This window comes from Zingiber officinale, chromosome 11A (genome assembly GCF_018446385.1).
Source record: "Zingiber officinale cultivar Zhangliang chromosome 11A, Zo_v1.1, whole genome shotgun sequence".
NCBI lineage: Eukaryota > Viridiplantae > Streptophyta > Magnoliopsida > Zingiberales > Zingiberaceae > Zingiber > Zingiber officinale.
Window position 1 is genome coordinate 47,396,478 of NC_056006.1, and position 10,173 is coordinate 47,406,650.

The 10,173-nt window shown below is 34.7% G+C and overlaps 1 non-coding gene across 1 annotated transcript; it reads left to right on the forward strand.

Moving 5' to 3' along the window:
* The first annotated feature begins 4,652 nt into the window (after positions 1 to 4,652).
* Positions 4,653 to 4,758, forward strand: LOC122033067. Its single transcript, XR_006126331.1, has one exon. It is a non-coding gene; the product is annotated as a small nucleolar RNA R71 (small nucleolar RNA).
* The last annotated feature ends 5,415 nt before the right edge of the window (positions 4,759 to 10,173 follow it).

Consider the following 10,173-nt stretch of genomic DNA (forward strand, 5'->3'; position numbering starts at 1 on the left):
TTTATCTCACACTTCTAATTGTTACGTTCCGCAAGTGTACGAAAAAGTCACAAGTAATATAAAAGATTATCGTATCCACAGGGACTGGAATAAGTATTAGAAATATCTCAAAGCGAATTAGCTAAACAACTAATCAATTCGTTTCAAATACTAAGGATGAAAAACAAATCTATAATGAAAGATTAACAAACAAGAGTTTGGGGTTTGAGTTATGATAAAGGGAGGTTCTAGGAGTTTTGATTTCTTTGTAAGATCTCTTGAATGTATATGGTTTACCAATTCTTATTTCTCAATTGTCTAATATTTGTAGAAAGTTACCGGTTCTCTCTTGCAATAGATAGTTGGCTTAGGACTGAAAAATGTACCTAAATGTGATCAATTAGATATAAACCTACGTTGTTCTTACACAGGATTGCACCTATTACTATGCTTCCCTCGGATATCAACATAGAAGTTCATAGCTTCTTAACCCATAAAAATACAAGGATTGAATCATAAAATCTATCCTACCCTCTTGAATATTCTCATTTCCCCTTCTAGGTTATCTCTCAAACGTCCTTACACGGGCTTGCACCTGTCACGTGGATCCCTCGGAAAATCGAGTGAGAGTTAATCTCTACAAAGTCTATAAGATATCCAAACAATCAATCAAGAATGAGAATTAAGCCCTAATCACAATTAATCATTCAAGATCCAATCGATACAAACTAGGCAACATCATAGAAACAAAGAAATAACAAATCCAAAAGAGTTTACATCAATTTATCTCACAAATACTCCCTACATCCTAGAACAAAAAGATCTACTCCATAAAACGAAGAAAGACAACCAAAGATAAGAAGATTACAAGCATTTCTTCAATCCCAATCCAAGAATAGGAGAGAAAGAAAACTTATCTACAATATAGCTCCATCTTTGGATCCAATCCTCGCTTCCGGAGTCGAATTCGCCAAGATCTCCCTTTAGATCGCCCAAAAATCCTCCCAAGAATGGGAGAAATCTACCAAATCTTGCTTTCTCCCAAAGGGGAGAAAATCTCCTTTCAAATCTTCAAAGAGGCTTTAAATAGAGGGGGCTTTCAGGCGCCACATGGCCCCGAGGCATGGCCGTGTGAGGTTCACACGGCCAAAGCCTTTCCCTTCTCTGCCATCCATACACGACCGTGTGGTGTACACGACCGTGGACAACTCCCATCAAGACCTCCAAGCACGGCCGTGTAGATCCACACGGCCTGGACTGCCCCAACTTCTGGAAACCTGGCACGGCCGTGTGGTGCACACGGCCAGAACACTTTTAAGCGCTGGGAACCCTGCACGACCGCGTGATGCACACAGCCAGGGCCTTCTTGGTCTCTGGAAACCTTACACGACCATGTAGATCCACACGACTATATAAGGATTGAACTCTGATTTGCTTCAAAACTTGGCACGACCATGTGAAGTTCACACGGCCAGGCCAAGTTCCTTGTCTGTGTCTCCTGGTTGACCACACGACCAGAGCACTCCACCCAGGCAGGGTCGTGTGTGGCACACGGCCAAGTGCTTTCTCCAATGCTTAGCTCATAAGTTTGTCCAAGAATGTAGAATCTTCACCAAATTCGACTCTTGTGTACAAAAAATGCACAAAAAGCAGATCTCCGAACAAAAAGAGTAAATATGCTAAAAGAAAAGCTGGAAGTATAAAAATGCATAGATCAAGCAAGCTCAAAGTATGTAAATGTACGTCAAAACATGCATAAAAGTATATAAAACTTACGCACATCACACCCCCAGACTTAATCCTTTGCTTGTCCTCAAGTAAAATGCTACAATCTAAATTCATATGTTCTACAATGCATTCATAAACCCTAATGTACTTTCCTAACTCTATCAAAGAGTTCCAATAACAAGCATAATCATGGAAACAAATCAAGTATGACTCAAGCTTAAGTATCCTGTGCACAGTGTAAAAGTAACTCAAAAACCCTTCAAGTTTCAATCTATGTCCTATTCAAGTCGTCATCAAATTTGAATTCCTAATGTTTCCGGTGAGAGACAAGTAACCAGTGATAGGCACTTACTTGCCACTCACTTGGTTCATATTTCTCAACCAACCCAAGGTCTCAAAGGTGTGCTCAATCTCAAGAGAAGCTAAGCAGTCATTTCCCCAGTAACCTAACTCGGTCTCAAAGGGATGACTTGCTAGATTCCACTCACGATAACTGTTTTTTATATCCCTTATTTTTTATTTTTTTTCATTGCTTTTCTTTTTCAATTTTTTTTCATAAGTATTTGCATTGGGCAAATCTTATTTCACAAGTGTACTTTTAGCACAAATGTTGGGATATTTTGATTTTTCCAAATGAGCTTGCATGAGTTGAGCCTCATCTAGTAACCAAAATGAAGTTTGAAAAATTACCATGGAAACCAAGTACTAAGCAAACAAGATGAATCATGATTATTTCAATGATATCAACCATTCAAGCATCAAGTCAAGGTGTAGTGAAAGTAAGATTCTTAAGGTCAAGCCAAGACTAAAACTCATCTCCATATGATTTTTAGCTTGTTTCATGCTACCCAAAATAGAGAAAAGAAGTACATAAAGCTTATTACTAGCATCATTTACAATATCATGAATCTAGATAATAAACGTGCTAGTATTTTGCATTAAGAAACAAACAATCATGATATGATGAATGATGTAACTAGCAAAAAAAAAAATTTATTATGCAAAAACTAAACTAAATCAAATGCATCTAATGCATCTCCCAGACTTAAACTTTTCATTGTCCCAATGAAAACTAAAAATAATGTGGAGAAGATTTATGAAATTTAGAGAAGTTACCAAGTGATGAGCTCCAAATGGTTGACATTCATGTTTTAAAAATACTCCTCTATCCAATGCTCACATTCCTCCACAACTTTGAATTCTATAAAAATAAGATAGACAAGAAAGATTAAGTAGAGGATACATGTTTATTATAAAGAAAGAACTAAAGACATAAAAGAAAATAAGGAAAATGAACTTGGGTTGCCTCCCAAGAAGCGCTTGTTTAAGGTCATTAGCTCGACCACCTCATTAGATTCATCGAAATCTCGCTCTTGGAGGGGTAAGATATTTTAGAACCCTCCTACCAAGGGCTCTTATTATGAAGAGAGCTTTCATTAAAGGAGCTACAAAGTAAAGTATAACTCTCTCCATCTTCGTCTTCTTGGAAATTTTTTCAAGTGGTCGAAGACGGTTCAAATTGAGCTTCCAATTATTGGCTCATGTGAAATCTGCACATCCAAAAGAAAAACAAATCTCCCACAAGAATGTTATATAGTATAGAGATAGAACCATATCAAGATAAGATGAATACGTAATAAAAACTGAATCACATCCAACAAAGTCAATTATAGGTACCTCCATAAAGTTTTCCAAAAGATCACAAGAAATACTAACCTTACTTTGCTGAGAAATACCTGATATTTCTAAACATGTGGATGTGATCTCCTCTGAATCAAATGATGGTTCTGGCTCTGGCTCAAGTGTTGGCGATATCAAAGATGGTGATTCTTGAGACTCTGCTAGCTCTGCATAAGTCCCTACACATTGTTCCACAACATGATCAATTCTTAAAACCTCTAAGGGTTGTGTTGACAAAGGTGGTGATCCTTGAGATGTTGCTTCCACAACACATCTCCCTACACATTCTTCCATATCATCATCATCAACACATACATCAAAAAATAAACCAACATCTATGTCCTCAATAGGAGAATCAATAACAAGAGGATCAATAACTTCACTTGTAGTTTTAAGTTGATCTACCACATCACCTTCATCATCTGAAAATTCAATGTCACTATAACACCCTATAAAATTTTGAGGTAGATCTGAAAACTTATTTACCACTGCATTATCAATAAAATCCTCATCTGAAAAAACCTCATCTTCATATACATTCAAAAATCTGCACTCAACCATATTAGTGTCACAGGATTTGCCGAAGTCTTTATTTTCATTGACCCCCACTAACCTTTGTGGAAAAGGAACCCTTAGTGAAGGTCCTGGGATAGACTGAACTTCCTTTTTCCCAAATTCCCTTTGAGCTTTTGGAGGAGGTCCAACTTGCTTATCTAGTGTTGGTGTGATTAATCGTTGAGGGAATGGTACTTGTGGCCTTTGGGAACTTCTTAGAGAAATGGAACTGAGTTCTTGTGACCTTTTTATTATTCTTCTCCTCAATTCTAAACATGTCATTCTTTAGAAGTTCTTCATGATTTTTGCCACTTCTCAACCCAACATCATCATACTTTTCATTAGATCTTGACTGTGTAGGAGGGGGATCTTCTTTAAACCATTTTGAAATAATACTATCAAGCTTTGCCCCCAAATGTTTGAAATCCTCACTCTGTGACTTGTGAATTTCAACATTTTTAGGTGGTTGAATTTCATTTTGTTTGACAGGCTCTCTTACATTTATGGCTTGCACTTCTTGAATATCTAAGGGAAATTCCATCTAACTTTTGTTCGACCATTCATGGAGGTTCAATGTCACTTGATCAATTAATGAATAAGCTTCATCTACACTTTTGTCCATAAAAAAACCTCCAGCTGATGAATCTAATAAACTCTTGTCTGAGAAAGAAATTCCCCCATAGAATATGTGCAAAATCAACCATTTTTCAAAACCATGATGAGGGCATTGTCTTTGAAGACTCTTGAATCTATCCCATGCTTCAAATAATGATTCTCCATATGCCTGAGCAAAATTTGTTATGCAATTCCTCATATACACTGTTCTACTTAGAGGGAAAAAATGATTCAGAAATTGCTTCTCCAATTGTTCCCAACTTGTGATGCTTTGAGGACAGAGAGAATATAGCCAAGTCCTTGCTTTATCCTTGATACTGAAAGGAAATGCCATCAATCGAACTGCATCTGCTGATACTCCTTCACATTTCACCAAATCACAAATCTCTAAAAATATTTCAAGATGCAGATAAGGACTTTCTGATACTTCTCCTCCAAATTTGTGACCTTGTATCATGAAAATTATCTCTGGGTCTAGTTGGAAACTTTCTGCTTTAATTTGAGGTTGCATAATGGGAGATAAAAATCTTGTAGAAAAGGGTGTAGAAAAATTTCTCATGGGCCTGCTTGACATATTAGTGCTCATGGATATTCAAGAGAAATGAAGAATCGAAGACAAGAAATAAAATGCAATATGAAAAGAAAGAAAGAAAATGCAGAATTTAAATTGCAAGAAAGAAAGTGCATAATGAAAACAAGAAAGAAAAGATAAAAGGAAAAAGAAAAATGTCTAGAATAATTCATATGCTAAAAATTGCAAGATATGTTTACAAAAGAAAAGAAGAAAGAAACTAGATCAAAAGAGAAAACAGAGAAAAGTTAGATTAGAGTGCTAGAAATCAAGAATGCAAAGTTAGAATTAGAATTAGAATTGCAACAAAAAGAATTGTCAAGAATGTTATTCAAGAAAGGAAAAACTTATGAAAACAGAATTCTAACAATTAGTTATAACTATGCAAATCAAAAGAAAGAAAGAAAAGTTATGTTTAGTCTAACTCAATTGATAATCTCCAATGTTATAGCGCAACCCCCGGCAACGGCGCCAAAAACTTGTTACGTTCCGCAAGTGTACGGAAATGTCATAAGTAATATAAAAGATTATCATATCCATAGGGACTGGAATAAACACTAGAAATATCTCAAAACGAATTAGCTAAACAACTAATCAATTGGTTTCAAATGCTAAGGATGAAAAATAAATGTTGAAAGATTAACAAACAAGAGTTTGGGGTTTGAGTTATGATAAAGGGAGGTTCTAGGAGTTTTGGTTTCTTTGTAAGATCTCTTGAATGTATATGATTTACCAATTCTTATTTCTCAATTTTCTAATATTTGTAGAAGGTTGCCGGTTCTCTCTTGCAATAGATAACCGGCTTAGGACTGAAAAATGTACCTAAATGTGATCAATTAGATATAAACCTACGTTGTCCTTACACAGGATTGCACCTATTACTATGCTTCCCTCGGATATCAACATAGAAGTTCATAGCTTCTTAACCCATAAAGATACAAGGATTGAATCATAAAATCTATCCTACCCTCTTAAATATTCTCATTTCCCCTTCAAGGTTATCCCTCAAACGTCCTTACACGGGCTTGCACCTATCACGCGGATCCCTCGGAAAATCGAGTGAGAGTTAATCTCTACAAAGTCTATAAGATATCCAAACAATCAATCAAGAATGAGAATTAAACCCTAATCATAATTAATCATTCAAGATCCAATCGATACAAACTAGGCAACATCATAGAAACAAAGAAATGGCAAATCCAAAAGAGTTTACATCAATTTATCTCACAAATACTCCCTACATCCTAGAACAAAAAGATCTACTCCATAAAACGAAGAAAGAAAACCAAAGATAAGAAGATTACAAGCATTTCTTCAATCCCAATCCAAGAAGAGGAGAGAAAGAAAACTTATCTACAATATAACTCCATCTTCGGATCCAATCCTCGCTCCCGGAGTCGAATTCGCCAAGATCTCCCTTTAGATCGCCCAAAAATCCTCCCAAGAATGGGAAGAATCCAACAAATCTTGCTGTCTCCCAAAGGGGAGAAGATCCCCTTTCAAATCTTCAAAGAGGCTTTAAATAGAGGGGGCTTTCGGGTGCCACACGGCCCCGAGGCATGGCCATGTGAGGTTCACACGGCCAGAGCCTTTCCCCTCTCTTCCATCCATACACGGCCGTGTGGTGTACACGACCGTGGACAACTCCCATCAAGACCTCCAAGCACGACCGTGTAGATCCGCACGGCCTGGACTGCCCCAGCTTCTGGAAACCTGGCACGGCCACGTGGTGCACACGGCCAGAACACTTTTAAGCATTGGGAACCCTGCATGGCCATGTGATGCACACGGCCAGGGCCTTCTTGGTCTCTGGAAACCTTACACGGCCATATAGATCCACACGACCATGTAAGGATTGAACTCTGATTTGCTTCAAAACTTGGCACGACCGTGTGAAGTTCACATGGCCAGGCTAAGTTCCTTGTCTGTTTCTCCTGGTTGACCACATGGCCAGAGCACTCCACCCAGGCAGGGTCGTGTGTGGCACACAGCTAAGTGCTTTCTCCAATGCTTAGCTCATAAGTTTGTCCAAGAATGTAGAATCTTCACCAAATTCGACTCCTGTGTACAAAAAATGCACAAAAAGCAGATCTCCGAACAAAAAGAGTAAATATGCTAAAAGAAAAGCTGGAAGTATAAAAATGCATAGATCAAGCAAGCTCAAAGTATGTAAATGTGCGTCAAAACATGCATAAAAGTATATAAAACCTACGCACATCACTAATCCCAAGACAAAAGTCTTGGAAATTCTTTTTGTTTCTCAATTTTTGGTGCAAGAACAAATGGCGCAATCCGAGGGATATTCGACCGTGCGTCCTCCACTATTCGATGGAAGCGATTTCTCATACTGGAAAAAAAGAGGATGGAAGTTTTTCTCAAAACAGACATTGATCAATGGCTTATTATCCGATGTGGCTACACATCACCAGTCAATAATCCAGAGGAATGGACAGAAGAAATAAAGAAGAAAGTACAAATTGATTCAAGGGCACTCAACACTCTACAATGTGGATTATCAAAAGAAGAATTCAAACGAGTCGGCCCCTTCGACAATGCAAAAGATTTGTGGGATAAGTTAAGTAAACTACATGAAGGGACAAATGATACAAAGGTAATAAAGCGTGATCTTTTATTAAATTCATTACTAAATATTAAAATGCAAGATGGTGAGTCGGCAAGCCAACTACACATGAGGATTAAAGACATCCTAAACGAACTGCATATCATCGGCCATCAACTTGAGAATTGTGATATCATCAGGTATACACTTAACTCATTCCCTCGAAACTCCTTATGAGCATCTATTATAGATGCTTATAAAGTTGCGAAGGATCTTTCTATTATTAAATTAGACGAACTATTTTGTGAATTAACATTACATGAGCAGACTAACTTGAGTCAAGCCAAGAAAGGGTTAGCTTTGTATGCAGGGCCAAACAAGGAAGCTAAGCCCCGAACAAAACCAGAACCAAAGCACTTGAGTCATATAGCATTTATGGCAAAGACTGAAGAGTCCGAATCCGAGTCTGCAAATGAATATGAGTTAGAGTCTGACGACGAGTCTGAGATAAACCATGGATTTGCATCAGTTTCAAAAGGACACGATAAGGTAACTTTTAATTCGAAATCTGAAATGTTGAAAGTAATTAAATGCTTGTTTAAAAAATTAACAAAATCCGAAAAACAAAATAACTTGCTACTTAAGGAAATAGACCACCTTAAGGAACAAGTTAACTTGAGTAACTCGACTAATCAAGTTCAAGTTAGAACTTTGACTCAAGTTACAAAACTTGAGGAAGAAAATTCCAACTTGAAAAGACAAGTCGAGCAACTCAAGGAAATGTTGGAAAAGTTCGAACTGGGATCCAAGTGTCTAAATATGGTACTTGGGTCGCAACGAGCCGTGTACAACAAATCAGGACTTGGCTACAACCCTAAACAAACAAACAAATCATATTTGTCTTTAATTAGTCAAAAAGTTAGAAGTCAAGTCCAAGCATGGGCCCAAACAAAATTTTTAATCAAATAAATTGAACCAAATCTATACTTGGTCCCTAAGAGTCAAATCCATTACTTAGATAGACCTTATCTAAGCTATGACTCAGGGAGAGTAAGTAGAAAAATAATACAACCAACTTGATTAACCAAACTCAATACGTAGGACTAGGTTTATTTCTGCTTAGAACGGTTAGATGAAAAATGTTTACCAAACCCTATAACATAGCATCGGAATGGATTGGGATGATAGTACGTCAAGGAAGCTTTATCGAAGGCATGTCTAGGCTGAATATGAAATTCTACCTGGTGCACTAGACTTAGTGGATCTGACCGAAGCTACCCCAGTCAAACATGCGCTAGTTAGACCAAAATTTAGTATTAAGTTTTTTAGGCGGGAACAGTTTGGAAAGCCTTCAGCAAGTGGTCTAATGATATCCAAGTAGGCCGTATGCCTCACCACTGAACTGAAAGCTTATCCTTAGGACGTCTGCTTCATTAACCCAAAGCTAAGTTTGAATCTAACATGGGTTCAATAATCTTTCTCGAATAATTAATTATCAAACCTAATTCAAACTTAAATTCATAATTAATTATCAAACTTTAATTCAAACTTAAATTCAAATTTAATTATCAAACCTAATCCAAACTTAAATTCATAATTAATTATCAACTCTAATTCAAACTTAAATTCATAATTAATTATCAAACTTTAATTCAAACTTAAATTCAAAATTAATTATCAAACCTTATTTTTAAAACTTATTAAAATTATTTTAAACTTTTTAAAACTCATTAAAATTTATTAAAAATTATTTTAAAACTTATTAAAAAATTATTTTAAACTTTTTAAAACTTTTTAAAATTTATTAAAAATTATTTTAAAACTTATTAAAAAATTATTTTAAACTTTTTAAAACTTTTTAAAATTTATTAAAAATTATTTTAAAACTTATTAAAAAATTATTTTAAACTTTTTAAATTTTTTTAAAACTTATTAAAAATTATTTTAAAACTTATTAAAATTAATTTAAATTATTTTAAAACTTAATTAAAATGATTTTAAAACTTAATTAAAATTATTTTAGAACTTAATTAAAATGATTTTAAAACTTAATTAAAACTATTTTTAAACTTTATTAAAATTATTTTGAACTTAATTAAAATTATTTTAAAACTTAATTTAAAATTATTTTAAACTTAATTAAAATTATGTTTTCAACTTAATTAAAATTATTTTTAAACTTAATTAAAAGTTATTTTAAAATTATTTAAAATTATTTCAGACTTAACTAAAAACTTAATTAAATTTTTTAAAATCTTAATTAAAACTTAATTAAATTATTTTAAAACTTAATTAAAATTATTTTAAAACTTAATTAAATTTCTTAAAAACTTAATTAAATTTCTTTTAAAACTTTATTAAAACTTATTTTATTTTTTATAGAAATAAAACTTTGTTAAAACTTAATTAAAACTAAAATTAAATTAACATTCAATTAAACTCAAACTAATTTTTGAAATTATAATTAAAACTTGAAATCGTAAAC